A 19,183-nucleotide genomic window follows, 5' to 3' on the forward strand; every position below is an offset into this window, starting at 1 on the left:
TCCTAACCTGCAATCTTCTTCCTGACCTCTCCGCCCCCACCCCACTCCGGCCTATCACCCTCACCTTGACCTCCTTCCACCTATCACATTTCCAACGCCTCTCCCCCAAGTCCCTCCTCCCTACCTTTTATCTTAGCCTGCTGGACACACTTTCCTCATTCCTGAAGAAGGGCTTATGCCCAAAATGTCGATTCTCCTGTTCCTTGGATGCTGCCTGACCTGCTGCGCTTTTCCAGCAACACATTTTCAGCTCTGATCTCCAGCATCTGCAGTCCTCACTTTCTCCACTTTGTACAAAAGCAAAATTGTGTACAAAATATTCTGACTTTGAGACTCACCGAGGCTCAATCTGACAGGATCAGACAGAATAAATAAAAAATAAATTATGCTTGACAAATCTACTGCAAATTTTTGAGGATGTAACTAGTAAAGTTGATAAGGAGGAGCCAAGGATGTGGTTTACTTAGATTTTCAGAAAACTTTTGATAAAATCCCACATCAGAAATTAACATTAGTAAAATTTAAATGTGTGGGGGTGGTGGTAATTTACTGACATGGATAGAAAACTGGTTTGCAGGCAGGAAACAAAGGAATAAACAGGCCATATTTCAAGTGGAACCAATGATCAAAGGGATGCCAGAGGGATCAGTACTTGGACCCCAGCTATTCATTATGACTTAGATGAGGGAACTAAACTTAATATCTGCACATTTGCAGATGACACAAAGCTTGGTAGGTTTGTGAAATGTGAGGAGGATGCAGAGATGCTTCATTGTGATGTGGACAAATTGAGTGAGTGGAACAGTGCATGGCAGATGAAGTATAATGTGGATAAATATGAAGTTACCTGGTTTGGTAGCAGAAACAGGAAGGCAGACTATTATTTGAATTGGGATAGATTGGGATTGAGCATGTTCTTGTTAGAGCAGTTGCTGAAAATGAGCATGTAGGTGCAAGAGGTGGTGAGAAAGGCTTTCATAGCAAGAGGATTTGAGTACAGGAACATGTCTTAACTGCAATTGTACAAGCCTTTGGTGAGACCATACTGGAGTATTGTGTGCAGTTTTAGTTTCCTTATCTGAAGAAGTATGTTCTGTCAGTGGAGGAAGTGCACCAAATGTTTACCAGACTGATTCCTTGGAAAGTAGACCTGATGTACAACAAAAGACTGGATTGGTTAGGAGTATATCAATTAGAGTTTAGAAGAATGAAGGGCGATCTCATAGGAGTCCATAAAATACTAACAGACTAGACAGAGTAAAAGCAGGAAGGATGTTCCAGATGACTAGGGAGTCCAGAACCAGAGGTCACAGTCTCAGGTCACTTTAAGAATAAGAGATTTCTTCACCGAGATAGTGGTGAGTCTGTGGAATTCTCTGCCACAGAAAGCAATTGAGGCCATCATTTCTGTTCCCTTTTGTGTTGGTGTCCCTACATCCTGTACCTTTCAGCTTCTGACTCCATTTCCATTCATTCCATTGACATAACAATTAATGTTCACAGTTTATCCCCTGAGCCAATGGCCTTTGTAGGCTGTTCACTGTCTGCTGTTGAGGGCAGAATGATTGTGACTTGCCATCCTCTTCTATGCTGTTTAGGATTGCACCCTTCTATCTTGATTTGCCCTTTTACTGTAATAATTTCTTCAACGACCCTATGCAACAAATCCTAACCCAAACTTGAGTTTCCCATTTTCCCTAGGACTGCACTGACTGCCCCTTTATAAGTCTCTGACCATATAAGCCCAAACCCACAGGATTGAATGTGGCCCATCCAGACTAACCTGGCAGGATAAACCAACTGTGAATGGCCCAGTCTCTTGGATGGATAGTTCCATAGCATCCTAATAAATCTACCTATAATCCCCTGACTGGTTTGATTTGACCTGGAAAACTGACAGTGGCCCTATCCCAGCCTGCAAGGACATACATCCCCAGACTTTGGTAGGACCAAGTGCCTGACTGATCCTAGCCAGCAGCCCCCAGGACTGAGATTGGACGAGTCCCTTGACTGATTGTGTCAGCCACCCCCTGAGCATTGTCACCCTTTACCAAACTAAGGACCGATGCTCTTGGACATTCGGCCATGTTTATGTAGTTGAAGCACATTCTGTGTGATTGTCACAATAGCTCCTGACACATGCTGCAGGTTGACATTGACATAGCATGATTCTGTAGAGCACCAGTGCCACCCCCTTGACTGTTTAGTCCTCCTGAGTGATGCAATGCCACCTGTCTCTTCCTCTCTGCTAAAAAAAACAATGCAAGCCAGAAAGGCTGCCAGTCTGCAGATAGTCTAAAGAGCCTGTATGTTAAAAAAAACTAAGTAAGCTAGAAAGCCTCCAAGTCAATGCAAGCAAGTGTTCACTAAGAATGTAACCCTGAAAGCTATGACATCTAGTCTCAATGATGGAGATGCAAATGTGTCTGACGTGGCAATAGTATGTGAGTCATGTGTCCCTGAACACCGAAGTGAAGTCTTGAAGATCTGAAGTGGTAAGGATTAATCTGGAAGTAATCATGGTGAAGTGGTGAGACTGTTGGTTTGGCAATGTTCTCTTGTGTGGATGAAGGGTTGAAGTGGATAGTCTTCATGGAGTATACAAAGAATGATAATGCAGATACTATTGTTCAAAGTCCTGGAAATGAAGTAGCAAGTTGGCATCACCAAGTAAGTGCTGTGATTTTCATAGTAGGAATTGGCACCATCTAGCTTCTTGGGGAAGGAGAGGAGATTAGGGAATTGCATATAAATTAGGCTGGAATTGCTAATAAGCACCTTCCGAACCCACGACCATTTAGTAAGATAAGGCCAGCAGATACATGGGGACGCCATCACTTGCAAGCTCCCCTTCAATCCGCTCACCATACTGCCTTCAAAATATGTTGCTGTTCCTTCACTACTGCTGGGTCAAAATTATTGAACTCCCTCCCTAACAACATTGTGAATCTACCTACAGAAAATGAATAGCAGCAGTTCAAGAAAACAGTTCAAAATCACCCTCTCAGGGACAATTAGGGAGGGGCAATAAAAGTTTGCACAGCTAACATTACCCACTTCCCATGATTGAATAAAAAAAGCTTTGAAATAAAGTAATTGCCATTCATTAGTGAGATTCAGAACTCACCATTTAAACTCTGAGGGGACAATTGGAATTTTTTTTGATAGCAAAGGTCTGATTTTTTGGTTTTCGCAGAATTTTCCATATCTTTCTCACCATTGTGCAAAACCATTCAAGGGAACAGAAAATTCTGTCTTTCATCTCCACAAAAGCAGTGCATTGTCATTCTGCTGTTGCTTACATGGACAGATGCATCGACTGTGGGTAGATTGGTAAGGGTGAGTCACATACATTATTTTCCTCTTGTTGGTTTCCTTACCATCTGCTACAGATCCAGTCTAGCAGCTTTGTCCTTTAGTTTCAATACTCATACTACTGAGCCCCTTTCACTTATAGATGTTGTAGTCTTTCACCTAGAGTTCAATATGAGCCCTTATCACCTTTAGTGTTTTCATCAAACGGTATCCAACACAGAGAAGAATTGATTCATCAAGTGGAGGAGATTGATGTATGGTCATCAGCTGACATTTTCTTTGGTCATGTTTAACCTGTTGTGAGACTTCATGGTGTCTGGATGTTACCAGTTCCTAGAGAAACTCCCTGCTAACAGTATCAGACTGTGTCACTACCTCTCGTGAGTTTGTCCTGCTTGTGGGAGAGGACATACCTAGGTCAAGGATGATGGTGTCTAGGACATTTTATTATTCCATGAGAATGATTTAGTCAAACTGTTGCTTGTTAGTCTTTGAGACAGCACTCCCAATTTTGGCACAAGTCCCCAGATTTAGTTAGGAGGGACTGACAGGGCTGCATATGCTATTGTCATCTCCAGTGTCTAACAAGTATCTTTCCTTTTGTCAGACTTTGCAGTCATTAGAAACCACAGAAAGGCTAGCTAGCCCAGTTAAGAGGCCAAACCAGGTGAGGATAACAGACTTTCCTTCCCTATTGAGCACTAGTGAATTAGATGGGTTTTTATGACAGGGTTTCACGGTCACGTTTAAACTTGCTTTTAATTTCAGGTTTTTAAAGCTGATGGGCGGTATTCAAATCCCTGCCCCAGATTATTCGTATGGGTCTCTGGATTACCATTCCAGTGGCAATATCGCTATGGCAGTGCTAAACCCAAATGGTTGTCAAAATTCACCCTTCTTGTCTGTAATGGCTAGGTGATGTTGGCCAGCAGAGACTAGGAATTGAATCTATCAGTGAATAGCTCAATGCCACACCATTGTTACATATAGCCATAGCAATAGCATTTCTGTCTAATTCTAACCTTGTTTACTCAAATTGTAATGCTTCATTGTGAGTAGTAGTTGTACCCAATCCCCATAATGGCCAGGGAATTGAGAATAGAAGCTTTAGAGATGTACAACAATAAAGCTTCAAGTGCCTTAAAACCAAAGGGCTAGTTAATTACAATGATAATTATAGTAAACAGGAAATGCAATCATCCAGCATTTGAGTATCAGAGCCATGCGAAATGAATGAAACTGTAATGCAATAAAGTTACTGTTCATGAAAATTTGAAAGACTGTTTTTATGAGCTGACTCCTTTGAATCTCATTGACAGGCATTAAATACATTCAATACTTGTGATCATTATATCCAAGCTTTGCAATTACTGAGATGTCATGTGTTTTAATAGCAACACAATGGAAGACCAGGTCAGCTTGAACTGTCACAACCAATATCTTTCTTTGATGAGCTTCACTGGGAAGCAGGGCCCATTAGGAATATCCATTTGAAATTTTGCTTAGTAATCTCCAAAAACATCACTTAGCTTTTTAAAAGATCTGTATAAATGAATTAGCAGCAGCTATTCAGTTTCCTGCCCTGATGGGGTTAAATTCTGCTAGGCTACAGCTTTCTAACGTACTCTAGGTATCCTGTGGTTCTCACCTATGGAACTGTTGTCCATATATGATACTGAACAAGGGAGCAACAGATTATTCAGCAGCATGGATGAAGATGAGGTGCATCAGAGCCAGTTCTCCCCTATACGCTGTCCAGGATTTATCCCTCAACCAATGTCACTGAAACAATCTGTCTCGTCAATTTCACTTTTTTCGTAGCAGCAGTTTGCAGTACACAGATTGACTGAATTATTTCCTCTGTTACAACAGTGGCTATACTTCAAAAGTATGATTGTCTATAAAGTTCTTTAGGACCTCCTGGGGGAAAGGTGCTTCAGTGATATGAGTTTGATTTTTTTTTTCTCTTTCCTCATTTGTCATTATTTACATGAACTTATTAGGAGTCACCAGATGGAGATCAGGAGTTGATTTTTCTTCCCACTCCCCACCTCACAGAAACTGAAGCTAATTGTTATTTCCACTGTAAGCCTTGTGACACATGCTACAAGCCATATTTCAAATCTTCCTAGCCTGCAGACTATTAACGACCATTGAAATTACACGTGCGGTAGCACGACAGTTTAAAAGGAGTTATTCAATCAAATGCAAGGAGCTTGAACTTTGAATGCCTTCCTTTTCCTCCATCGTGGGAATGTCTTTAGCCTGTATTTGATCTCCTCTAGAAACAGTTATTCCAGGGAAGGGACATTGAAATTAAAATAAATTTAGTGCACTAAGGAACATGGTTAATTTACAGTGTCTTTGAAGATGAAATTAAGTGCTGTCGACTGCATGAGGATCCCAAAGCATGTTGGTCTCTGCCAAGGCTGTTGTTTCATTGAACAATGAGAATTGTGTCAGTCTGGTTGGCCTGGCATTTTGTCACCATCCTCCTAATAGCTAGGATCACTAGTTCACAGTGCTGTGGTCTGGAGAGACATCCTGTGGGTCTAATCATTAAACAACATCTGAACAGTGAGATGTTGCAAAGTATTTTAATACCATCCATCACCCTTTCTCAAATTAGGGTGAAAGGGACAGCCGTTTGCAAGAACTGTTAATGTTTCAGTGCAACAATGCTTGCCAGAGTGTGGTTCATGGGGCCTCATCATCATATATGGAACTAAATAAATATTTGTTTACTACTGTTTACAAGCCACACAGCTGGAAGCAATGGTTGGAGTTCCCTTCAGTGGTTGTGTCCTTTCAGAATTGCCTACTTTTCGCTTTGTCAGGAAATATTCATTTGGTGTGCGTGCATGTGTGTGTTGGCAGAGGGGTAATGGTGTGTTTGGGGGTGGGAGGTGGAGGTATCATAAGTTTGATTAGCTTTCTGTTGAGAAATTACATTTTTTTACTGAAGATGGAAGGTCCCAGGGAACTTCTAGACCAGCAAATTCAGTCAATCCACCCCCCCTCTAAAGTGGCAATACCACCTGCTTCAATCGTGTACAAGTGGTAATTGCAATCAGCAACATTTTACTTAAGTAGGTCATTGCCTATTCCAAAGGGAATTTGTGATTCCTGTGATTTATTTGTTCGGTGGTTCTCAATGACTGCTGTTTTTAAAATTATTTTCACATGATTTCGTTACAATTAAAAGAAGTAATGGGTCTTGAAGTTCGTAAGTTCATTTGTCACAGACCAATTATTTTAAGTTATGTATTTTAGAAGAGTCCAGCAATGTAAAGTTTTAATGAGAACATTTTTAAATAAACAGCTGAAACTGCACCGGGCCAGACTTGGGGACTGGATAATACCAATGCCTCACATGGAGATTTTTATAGGATTGTTTTTAATTGACAAACTTAAATATAACATATTATTTTTTCACCTGAATTAAATCCTTTATTTTTAATTTGCTTTAATCTGCTTGGTAATTTGTTTGGCATTTCATTTTTCTAATCATTACTAGTGGTTACTATTTTATTTCTGCCCAGCGTTAGTACACCGTTTCGTAGCTGGATCATAATGTGTTTGGGTATGGAATTTTAAGGACTCTCTTAATTGGAGTAAAGAAAGAAGAACTTGCATTTCTACAGCTCCTGTCATGACCTCAGGATTTCCTAAAATGTATTGCAGCCAATAATTGATTTTGATGTGTTATTCTTTGTTGTACAATAGGAAAGATTACAGCATTGGTGGAGGTAGCAATCACACGCTAACAAGCACAATTGTTCACCTAGTCACTGGTCATGGGTTCTGTGTGTCCTTGTGTGGCTGATGAGCCTGATCCTAGAGTTGCATCTCTATTTGATATGTGATTCCAGGAGGTAGAATTGGACTTTGACCTTGATATTGTTGACATTACTCTCTCCAGTTCCTTTTCCATACTTCCTCTTGCCAATAGGATTTGGAGGTGCTGGTGTTGAACTGGGGTGTACAAAGTTAAAAATCACACAACACCAGGTTATAGTCCAACAGGTTTATTTGGAAGTACTAGCTTTCTGAGTGCTGCTCCTTCATCAGATGGTTGTCCTGGTGAGGGAGCAGTGCTTTTTCCAAGTTGTTTTCTTCTGAACATGTTGATATCTATGTTGCCTTTTTTGAGGGAGCCTTTGAAAATGCTTCCTTTCTCCTCCTCTTGTTTAAGTGCCTTCCTTGAGCTGGGCAAAAACAAAAATCCAGGCATCCTAAGATGTACATAGCCCAACAGAGTTGTTTCCCATGATCATTTTGGTGCTATTGGCTGCTTCAAAGACATAGGTGTTAATATGCCTGACCTCCTAGCTGATGCAGAGAATCTGACTCAAGCTGCATTGATAGTACTTCTCAAGGTTTTGAGGTGGAATCCATGTGGTGTAGTCCATTTTTTGGAGCCATATTAGAAGAATCAGAGGGATGAATGCCTAATACGCAAAGATTTTAGTATCAGCATAGATGTCACGGTCATCAAAGAGTCTCATTCTTACGCTTTTGAAGGTGATGTTTACGGGTTGGATGCGATGTTGGATCTGCTCATTGATGTCAGCCTTAGATGAGAGGTACCTTCTGAGGCAGGGGAAATATTCCATGTTTGGGGAATGATTTCTCCGTTGCACTTTTAGGAAGGGTAGACTGGAACTTGCCCTAGGAAGGTTTTGAGAATAAAGAATTTGAGTCTTCTTGAGTTTGAAGTTGAGACCAATCCTTCAGTATGCTTCCATGAAGGCTTAAAATTCTCTTCTAAGAGACATTGTCACCTGCGTACTGAAGTTCCACAAGTGAAGTCGATGTCATTTTCTTCTTCGATTTGAACTGGTTGAGGTTGAAGCTTGTTCTTGACAAGATGAAGAATGGGGTGATGACACATCCTGCTTGACTCTTGTCTTGACCTCACACAATTTCTGCAGCGAAGTGGCAATCCATTGACATGTACATAGTGTATTATACATTCAAAGTGCTATTCCTGTTGTAGCTATCTTAAGTCATTTCCTTCGGTACTATAAAATTTTATGATTACATTAGAGTCATAGAGTCATAGAGATGTACAGCATGAAAACAGACCCTTCAGTCCAACCCGTCCATGCCGACCAGATATCCTAACCCAATCTAGTCCCACCTGCCAGCACCCAGCCCATATCCCTCCAAACCCTTCCTATTCATATGCCCATCCAAATGCCTCTTAAATGTTGCAATTGTACCAGCCTTACCCCTTCCTGTGGCAGCTCATTCCATACACGTACCACGCTCTGTGTGAAAAAGTTGTCCTTTAGGTCTCTTTTATATCTGTCCCCTCTCACCCTAAACCTATGCCCTCTAGTTATGGACTCCCCGACCCCAGGGAAAAGACTTTGCCTATTTACCCTAGCCATGCCCCTCATAATTTTGTAAACCTCTATAAGGTCACCTCTCAGCTTCCGACAGTCCAGGGAAAACAGCCCCAGCCTGTTCAGCCTCTCCCTGTAGCTCAAATTGTCCAACCCTGGCAACATCCTTGTAAATCTTTTCTGAACCCTTTCAAGTTTCACAACTTCTTTCCGATAGGAAAGAGACCAGAATTGCACGCAATATTCCAACAGTGGCCTAATCAATGTCCTGAACAGCTGCAACATGACCTCCCAACGTCTGTACTCAATACTCTGACCAATAAAGGAAAGCATACCAAACGCCTTCTTCACTATCCTATCTACCTGCGACTCCACTTTCAAGGAGCTATGAAACTTGCTGGGTGGCTCTTTCAGGAGGAGGTACATACATACACGATACGTTGAATTACCTCCTTCTGTACCGTACAAGCTTATGTTTTTATGATATCGTTAGCCATCATATATGTTCTGTGCAGGGATATGCAAGTTTTAGCTTGTCTGCCCCCTCGTAGCCATTTCCGGAGCATTCACTGAAAATGTTACAGCACTCTAGACAATACGGACACCACCAACCACAGCTGCCCAAATAATAGGAGATGATGTGGGTGAAGTAAAAAATAATCCAGCATCACTGGTTGTATCACTAATAAGTTTTGAACAATTCTTGGATTACATGTTCAGTCAGAAACTGAACTGACCACCACTTCCAAACAGAAAATAAACCCAGTAGGTTTGTTTTTGTCCCGTTATTTATGCACTGAATTATCAAACTGTCAGATGTTCGGTTAACAGTCTGTACAGGCTTGTATGCGATTCTTCACAAGAAAGTTCTTGTATAATTATTTCATTCAAGACTTTAAAAAGCAGAGTGATTCAGTCACAGAATTTCCTTAATCCTGTGAGGAAGCAGAACACATCTACTCACCTGAATAAAAAAATACAAAGTGCTGGTTGCTTGCGATGAATGCTCCCAACTGTGGTGCTAAGTTTGAAGCATGATCCTAACCATAAAGCAGTGCAGGAAGAGTGGTTCCAACTTCAGAATCCTTTGCAATGCTTTGTGCTGACTGAAAGCTCTGTGCATTGTGAAGATCACTTCCGCTTTTTTGACTGAGGATTAAAAAATGACATGATACTGCTTTAAGCCAAGGAAACTGTGAGAGATGTTGCAGTTTTAAAAAGTATTTGTAAGGTCCCCAATTTATGAATGTCTGGCTTACGAACACTCATACTTACGAATGCAAACCCACACAGGGGTCATGACTTGGAGGTGCCAGTGCTGAACTGGGGTGAACAGAGTTAAAAATCACACAACACCAGGTTATCGTCCAACAGGTTTATTTTGTAAACACTAACTTTCGGAGCGCTGCTTCTTCATCCAGTGGTTGTGTCCACCTGATGAAGGAGTGGGCTCCAAAAGCTAGTTCTTCCAAATAAACCTGTTGGACTATAATCTGGTGTTGTGTGATTTTTAACTTTGTCCACACAGAGGTGTAATTTTAAATATCCAATATATGTGCAATTCCTATATTTCTGAGAGGCTGCTTTATATTGTCCTACATTGTGTTCCAACTTGCGTAAAAGTTGATTTGCGAACAGACTTGGGAACGGAATTCATTTGCAACCCAGGGACTGCTTAATGCTGGGTTGTGAGTTGTAGCTACTGTACAATGTTGCCATTATTCAAACAGTGGGGGAGGATGTTAAACACGTCAGCTTCATGTATGTTCAAACAATCCTTTGATAGATTCTTCAGTTGACCAATTGTGTGCTTAGCATAGTAACAACCACTTGATTTGTTGCTGGGCAAGTGACAACAGCTCTGTATGTGGTCAACAATGCAGAAATATCTAGCCTGCAAAGAAAAAGCATCTCAATCTCTCCTCCTCCTGTGTGGAGAAGTAACATAAAATCTCCCAATAGCCATTCTCACTGATCATTTCTCTGTAAGCTGCTGTCATTGCAAATTGTCCATTGAAGAAACACCTTTACAGACCTGAATGGGACAGATTTTCAATGAGTGAATTAAACACAGAACTGGTGTGCAAAGACCCTCGTCTAATCAGCAACAAATCTGAGGGAGTCGAAAGAAAGCCAAATGAAAACAACTCGTCGACAGCTGTGACCTGCACTAAAGCCAGCACTGTGCTTATTGGATATTTTCTCCTTCCCCCACTCACAATAATTGAATCTTGTGCTGTCTCTTTGCGTGACTGTACATATATTGAAATTTTTAAAAGAGGTGGAGTTTTAGTTATAGAGTTATAAGTTAGCAATTCCTATTTCTTTATTGGTATTAGTTGAAATTGTGTGGTCAAAATAAATAGGTATTATCTTGTTAATAAAAGAATAATAAAGTAAACTATGGTTAACCAAATTTCCACATGTGTGATCACTCTGGGTATAGTGAGGCTGATTTCCAATGCACTACCCCTGTGAGTCCATGACAATGTTGCTCAGTGTTCTTAAAGTGGACAACCTCCAATTCTCCAGAAATGTTGGCACTATTGTGAGTGGCTCATATTTTGTGTATTTCCATAAGAGTTGTGCTCAGTAAATCGTTACTTTTAAAATATTATTATTACCATCAAAGTCTGATCAATCAGTACACGTACAACTGCAATGATCACCATTGCTGGATTGAAGTGGGTGTAACTGAAGTCATTTGCTATTTCTCAGATTAACTGCATGATTCTTGATTGAGGAGAAGGAAGACATCATGACTGAATCCTAACTGTTAAATGCTAACACCTCAGTGTCTTGACTCAGGTTTTTCAAATTCCTGTGGTTTACTTCATTCTATTGAAGAATAAATTAAAGTAAATTGTTCTTGCGGTGCCTGACTGAGTGAGTCCCTAACTTCAGACTATCTGTCTTGGAAAACAACAAGCACACTGAAACGCAAATAGGGAGGAAAATAAAATCAAGTTAGTATTCTCAGATTTACTTAGGAGATTGGTCTTGGAAGATGAAAGGAACAGCCTACTAATGGAAAGATGTTGTTAAGCTTGACAAGCTGCAGAACAGATTTACAATGATGTTGCCAGGGTTGGAGGGTTTGAACTATAGAAAGAGGCTGAATAGGTTGGAACTATTTTCCCTGGTGCATTGGAGACTAAGGAGTGACTTTATAGAGGTTTCTAAAATCATGAGGGACATAGATAGCCAAGGGTGGGAGAGTCTAAAACTAGAGGGCATAGGATTAAGGTGAGTGGAGTAAGATTTAAAAGGGACCTAAGATGCAACTTTTTCACGCAGGCAATGGGACAGGTATGGAATGAGCTGTCAGAGTAGGTGGTGGAAGCTGGTACAATTACAACATTTAAAAGGCATGTGGATGTGATCATGAATAGAAGGGTTTGGAGTAATATGAGCTAAATGCTGGCAAATGGCACTAGATTAATTCAGGATATGTGACATGGATGAGTTGGACTGAAGGGTCTATTTCTATGCAGTTCAGCTCTATGGCTCTATGATTCTAAATGTAATTCAATATTTTCCACGGTCTGAGAAGCAAATCTTAAGCAGTACTTCCACAGTACTTTCACATTGCAGGAATCTAGCTGATCACATATGTGGAGTTGTCCCTCTGTTCGCTGCAGTGTAAGGGTGTAATTATTCCACAAGTTGATAGTTTTCTCTTTTGCACTTTGGTTGTATAGGTTGGCCGATAATGTAGTGATTATAATGAAATCAGTCAGGTGGACATCATAGAAGGTGAGTTCGATGATTGAGGTTGTTAATCTGGTCCAATAAAGGAGCCCTGCCTGACAGATAAAAAGAGTGTCAGACATTCTGGTACACTGAGAGTGGGATTAGAGTCCAGGACTTTCCATATGTAAATAACACATGACTTGATGACAGGATACCGGCCTCTGTGGAGTTATTTCAGTAGCAGTAACAGTAAAGCATGTTCCTAAAGAAACTCACTTGCAACAGTCATCTTTGAGTTGAAGTTAGTATTTCTGGCACCATGCTGTTGGTTGGGAAGCTTGACTCGTTAAAACCCTGCCTTTGAAGATTGGACCCAATATGTGGAAAGAATGTGTTGTTTCTTTCCAGGCAAATGACATTGGGGCAAATGAAAAGCAGTGAGTAATTCTCCTGATAGCTTGTGGACCCGCAGCTTTTTCAGTTATTAGGAACCTAACTTTTCCTGAGGCACCAGATACTAAAGTCTTACTAGAGTTGTTGGATTTAGTTAAGGAATATTACAACTCCAAGCCTCCTCAAATTCTGAGATGCTATTGGTTTTATTCAGCAATTCAAGAACCAGAGGAATCCATATCAGGATTTTTGACTAGTTTAAAACAACTGGCAGAGGCAGACACTTTGATGTAATCCTTAATGAGATGCTGACACACCACTTGGTATGTGGGATTAATGATGTAACCATGCAAAACCAACTAGCTGAAGCCCATATGGACTTCAAATAGGGCCTTTATCATTGGAAAATGCCATATGTGGAGCATACGAGTTGCAGGGTATTCCGATGGAAGTGGACACCCTCGCCAGTCTGACTGAGTTTGGGGAACCCCACTTGAGTGAAGACAATTGCATAGCCACATTCAGGACATATCCTGAGAGAGGGACTGTAGGTCAGCCCACAGCAAAACCCCAAAACAACGCCAAGCCTCAATCAAACATTTAAAATTTTCTTCAGGATCCAGCCCAGCAAGCCACTGTAGTCGCTATCTAGTCTGCAGACTCAAAACAGGAAAGGAGTCCAACGTGACCTAAACTGAGTAAGAGAACTCATACATCGGTATCCAGGAGAGTGAAAACCCTGCAAATTCCAACTGCATCTGGTTTGGAACAGTTAAATTGCTTAGCAACATCCAAATTGGATCCAATTGCAGTAAATTGGTTAAATGGTCATCTGCTTCTAATGGAGATCGATATTGGCGCATCCATTTCAGTGATTGAAGAAGCAGTCTTGAGAAAAACTTTGCTCTGGACTTTGCTCTAGACCTTGGCTAGACTGAGAACCTGTACTGGGGAACCTTATAGGTTTAGGATACCAACTTCAGTTTTGGCCACTTTTGAGAAGCAGCTAGTTTGGTTATAGTAAAAGACTCGGGTCCGAGCTTAATGGGGTGAAATTGATTGAGAAAGATTCACGTAGATAAGATCAAAATATTGCAGTTGAGAAATGGCTGTCCGAGTGAAGTCCGAATTAAATGCCTAGAAGTCATTCAGGAAAGTCTAGGGACTATCAAAGGAGCGAAGGCCAACTTGTATGTTAAAAACAAAAGGGTAAAAGCAAATTTCTGCGGATGTTGGAATCTGAAACCAAAAGAGAAAATGCTGGAAAATCTCAGCAGGTCTGGCAGCATCTGTAAGGAGAGAAAAGAGCTGACGTTTTGAGTCTAACTGACACTTTGTCAAAGCTTTGTCAGATCTGAGAAAGGGTCAGTTAAACTCGAAACGTCAGCTCTTTTCTCTCCTTACAGATGCTGCCAGACCTGCTGGGATTTTCCAGCTTTTTCTCTTTTGGTTTCAACTTGTATGTTAACCAGGAAGCAATGCCATGATTCTGCAAGGTCTGCCCAGTGATACTTGCAAAAGGAGATGCAGGAATCAGAAGGCTGGAAAACAAAGGAATCATCAAACCAGTCCAGTTTGTGGAATGGGCAGCACTCGTTATACCGATTGTGAAACCTAATAGGTTGGTTCATCTTTATGGGAGTTTTAAACAAATGATAAATTGCTTTTCACAGCAGAATAAATACCCAATCCCTTGTATGGAGGATTAATATGCACAGCTATGAGTAGGTGCTGTCCTTCATGAAACTGGACATGAACCATGTGTACATGCAATTGAGGTTTGATGAGGATTCCCGGAATTATGCTGCAATTAATATCCATAAGGGCTTGAACCTGATACAAGACTGCCATTTGAGGTACCATTAGCCTGTGCAATTTTTCACAGATGGAGAACATTTTGCAAGGTCTACCTCAGGTCGCCATTTATCTGGATGATGTGCGAATAACAAGAAAGACAAATAAGAAGCACTTTGAGAACTTGGATATAGCGCTTAGACATTTCTCCCAGGCCAGTATCGGTCTAAGAAGGGAAAACTGTGTATTCCAAATGACCTACTCGGGCTACAGAGTCAATAAAACTGGGTTCCACCCATTGGAAGGTAAAGTGAGGACAATCAAAGGTGCCCTAGCTTCCATGTCAGTACCGAAGCTTAGGTCTTTCATTGGGCTGGTTGAATTATTATTCATACATAACCTGGCCTTCATCCGTGCACCTTTGCATCAACTCCTATAAACTGGTCAGTCTTGGAAATGATCACACAGCCAAAAGCCATAATTTTCAGGGAAATGAAGAAACAGCTAGGTGTTGGCACACTATGATCCCAAAGGAGATGTGGTATTGACATGCAATGCCTCACTTTATAGCTTCAGGTTAGTATTAGTTCATACGTGGCCCAATAGAGTGGAATGCCCAATAGTATATGCACCTAGAGCTTTGGCCAGTACAGAGTATAATTGCACCTAGATTGAGAAGGAAGGTTTGGCAGTCATATTTGTAGGCAGGATGTTCTACTAATACCTTTGCGGATGTAAATTTGTAATAATAACAGAACAAAAATCCCTGCTAGGTCTACTTAAAGAGGACAAGGCAATATTGCTCATAGCTTCAGGCCAAATTTAGCGGTGGGCTCTAATGCTAAGTACGTATAATTACAAGTTGGAACAACATCCAGGCAACCAAGTAGCAAATGTGGATGCCTTCAGCCACCTCCCACTGGCAGATACGCCACCGGTGGTAACGGCACGTAAGTGTCCATAGCGGTTTTAAATTTTTTGAACACATTTCCAGTCACAGCTGACAATACCAGACTTTGAATGCAGAAATATCTGGTCCTGACAAAACTGAAACAGCTGATGTTGATGGGCTAAACCAAAAAGCTGTCACAACCAGAATTGAAATGCTTTTGGACCCGGACAACCAGATCACTGTTGAGGACAGCATATAGAGAGAAAAAGTGATAGTGATAGTCCCGAGCAAAGGTCACACCAGATTCTGGCTGAACTCCACCAGGGCCATCCAGGGGTATCCAAAATGAAGATGTTGGTGGGAAATTGCGTTTGGTGGCCCGCTTAGGGCAGAGCCCAGAGTGCCAATGAGAACAAAATTACAGCCAGAATCTCCCCCACGTTCATGAGAGTGGCTGGGTAAATCCTGGACTCAGTTGCATGTCAATTGTGAAGGCTCAATGTTCTTATTCATTGTAGCCACCCATTCAAAGTGGTTGGACATGCATACGATAGATAAAGTGCACACATCTTTTGCAATACGCAGACTCCCGGAAGTGTTGGTCGCAGATACCAGCTGTTGTTTACCAGCAGAGAATTTGGGTATTTCCAAACATCAAATAGTATTCAACATCTAAGGACAGCTTCATGCCATACGCCATCCAATGGCCTGGCAGAAAAGCAGTCTAAATGTGAAGGCAGGTATGAAGAAACAGTCTACAGCTTCACCAGGTACTAAACTGTCCCAGTTTGAGTATTGGACCACCCTTCATGCAGCCACAGGGATAACTCCAGCAGAGCTGCTAATGAGGAGGTTAAATCTGACCCTCCCACCCCAGGTTGGGAAGGTAAAATAGCATCAGGAAGGCCAGTGCCAGAGGCCAGGCTCCACCAAGCAAAAAGAGACAGTTTACTACAGGGGATGATGTTTGGTTTAGAACTATGGAAGTGGTTAAGGTCAAGTTCCTGAACAGCATTGGTGTTCAGAGGAATCTTGGGGTTAAAGTCCATAGCTCCCTGAAAGTGGCCACACAAGTAGATAGGGTGGTAAAGAAGGCATATGACATGTTTGCCTTTATTGATCGGGGAATTGAGTTCAAGAGTCAGGATGTCATGTTGCAGCTTTAAAAGAGTTTGGTTAGGTCACACCTAGAGTGTTGTGTTAAGTTCTGGTTGTCACATTAAAGGATGTATATGAAAAGATATACCTGTATGCTGCCTGGATTAGAGGTTTTGAGCTATAAGAAGAGGCTAGAAAAACTTGGGTTGTTTTCTCTGGAGCAACGGAGGCTAAGGAGAGACTTGATAAATGTCTATAAAATTATGAGATGCATGGATAGGGTTCACAGTCAGAATCGGTCAACACAACATTGTGGACTGAAGGACCTGCTCCTGAGCTGTAATGTTCTATGTTCAATGTTCTAAATGGCTCTGCATGAGTAAAAGGCTTAGTCAATGCAAGGTCAGGATTAGTGATGTGTAAAGTTCTGGTAGGAGCGACAGTCCTAAACAAACACGTGGACTATATGAAAGCTGCAGACTTGCAAACAGTCTGGGAGCAAAATGTGCCCTGGCCTTGAAATAGTTGGAAAGACTGTTGGAACCTGTGGGTTCTGCCTCTCTATCAAAAGCTGAAGAGACTTCTGAGTCTGAGATGGACATGGCAGATCTTGACGCATCAAACCCTTTGCTGACGGAAGAAAAAGGTGAACTTGTCCCGAGATGATCTGTGCACAAGAGATGAGTTCCTGTGCATTATATGCTGCCCATATCCAAATGCAGAGTCAGAGGAACCTAACGCAATGCTAAAGCGTTCCAGGAGGCGCTACAAGAAAAAGGGTCAGCCCATATCCTTGGACTCCATTGGGGAGGGATGTAGTGATTGTAATGAGGTCAGCCAGGTGGACATCATAGAATATGAGTTCCCTGAATTAAATCTGGTCCAATCGCAGAGCCCTGGCTGACAGACAAAATAGAGGGACTTCAGGCACTTTGACATTCTGAGAGTTGGCTCAGAAGAAGCTGGACCACTGTCAAGGAACTTCCCACATATAAATAAAGGGTGACTTGGTGACAGAATTTCAGTTAAGACCTGAACTGATTCCAAACAGAATAAAGTCGGATTTTCTCCACTTGCTGCTCGCTCTCTTCTCTGCTTTGGTGTCAGGTCAGGCCCTGCTTCTTGATTGTGATTGCACTGACACTATTACTGCAATATCATGTGAATTCACCCTAACTAAATGAAGTAAGAAATTCAGAAGAAACTGCTTTAACCAGAAAATGATGAGAACATGGAGCTTGCTAATGCAAGGAGCAATGGTTGGCCCTAAATTGTTCGACCTTTCACAACTGAAGCAGACAAAGTTCGAAAAAGCTAAACATACTGTCTTATGCATAACTAAAGTGTGAGAAATAATTTACCAACTGTAGTAACAAGCAAAATTTTCTCATTTAGCTGTGTTCAGTATTAAAAGACACAAAGCCATCATGTGCATTACACATTGCTGAACAGCCCCATGAGAGACTGGTTAGCAAGGTTAGGTCTCACGTAGTACAGGGAGAACTAGCCATTTGGATATAGAACTGGCACAAAGGTAGAAGACAGAGGGTGGTAGTGGAGGATTGTTTTTCAGACTGGAGGCCTGTGACCAGTGGAGTGCCACAAGGATCGGTGCTGGGTCCTCTTCTTTTCATCATTTCTATAAATGATTTGGATGCGAGCATAAGAGGTATGGTTAATAAGTTTGCAGATGACACCAAAATTGGAGATGTAGTGGACAGCGAAGAAGGTTACCTCAGATTTCAACAGGTTCTTGACTGGATGGGTCAATGGACTGAAAAGTGGCAGATGAAGTTTAATTCAGATAAATGCGAGGTGCTACATTTTGGGAAAGCAAATCTTAGCAGGACTTATACACTTAATGGTAAGGTCCTAGGGAGTGTTGCTGAACAAAGAGACCTTGGAGTGCAGGTTCATAGCTCCTTGAAAGTAGAGTCGCAGGTAGATAGGATAGTGAAGAAGGTATTTGGTATGCTTTCCTTTATTGGTCAGAGTACAGGAGTTGGGAGGTCATGTTGCAGCTGTACAGGACATTGATTAGGCCACTGTTGGAATATTGCATGCAATTCTGGTCTCCTTCCTATCGGAAAGATGTTGTGAAACTTGAAAGGGTTCAGAAAAGATTTACAAGGATGTTGCCAGGGTTGGAGGATTTGAGCTATAGGGAAAGGTTGAATAGGCTGGGGCTGTTTTCCCTGGAGCATTGGAGGCTGAGGGGTGACCTTATAGAGGTTTACAAAATTATGAGAGGCATGGATAGGATAAATAGACAAAATCTTTTCCCTGGGGTGGGGGAGTCCAGAACTAGAAGGCATAGTTTTAGGGTGAAAGGGGAAGAAAATAAAAGAGACCTACGGGGCAACTTTTTCATGCAGAGGGTGGTGCATGTATGGAATAAGCTGCCAGAGGAAGTGGTGGAGGCTGGTACAATTGCAACATTTAAGAGGCATTTGGATGGGTATATGATTAGGAAGGGATATGGGCCAGGTGCTGGTAGGTGGGATTAGATTGGGTTGGGATATCTGGTCAGCATTGACGAGTTGGACCGAAGGGTCTGTTTCCATGCTGTACATCTCTATGACTCTATGACTCCATGAGCATTTGACAGTGGCCTGGAAATGGATTGGACATACTGAAGGAGTTGATG

The 19,183-nt window shown here is 41.6% G+C and overlaps 1 protein-coding gene across 3 annotated transcripts in view; it reads left to right on the plus strand.

Annotated features, from left to right (window-relative positions):
- Window positions 1–19,183, plus strand: part of bcas3 (BCAS3 microtubule associated cell migration factor) — a 1,214,579-nt gene that overhangs the window by 696,613 nt on the left and 498,783 nt on the right. The window lies entirely within an intron of this gene.

This window comes from Chiloscyllium plagiosum, chromosome 28, assembly GCF_004010195.1.
Source record: "Chiloscyllium plagiosum isolate BGI_BamShark_2017 chromosome 28, ASM401019v2, whole genome shotgun sequence".
NCBI classification, from domain to species: Eukaryota; Metazoa; Chordata; class Chondrichthyes; order Orectolobiformes; family Hemiscylliidae; genus Chiloscyllium; species Chiloscyllium plagiosum.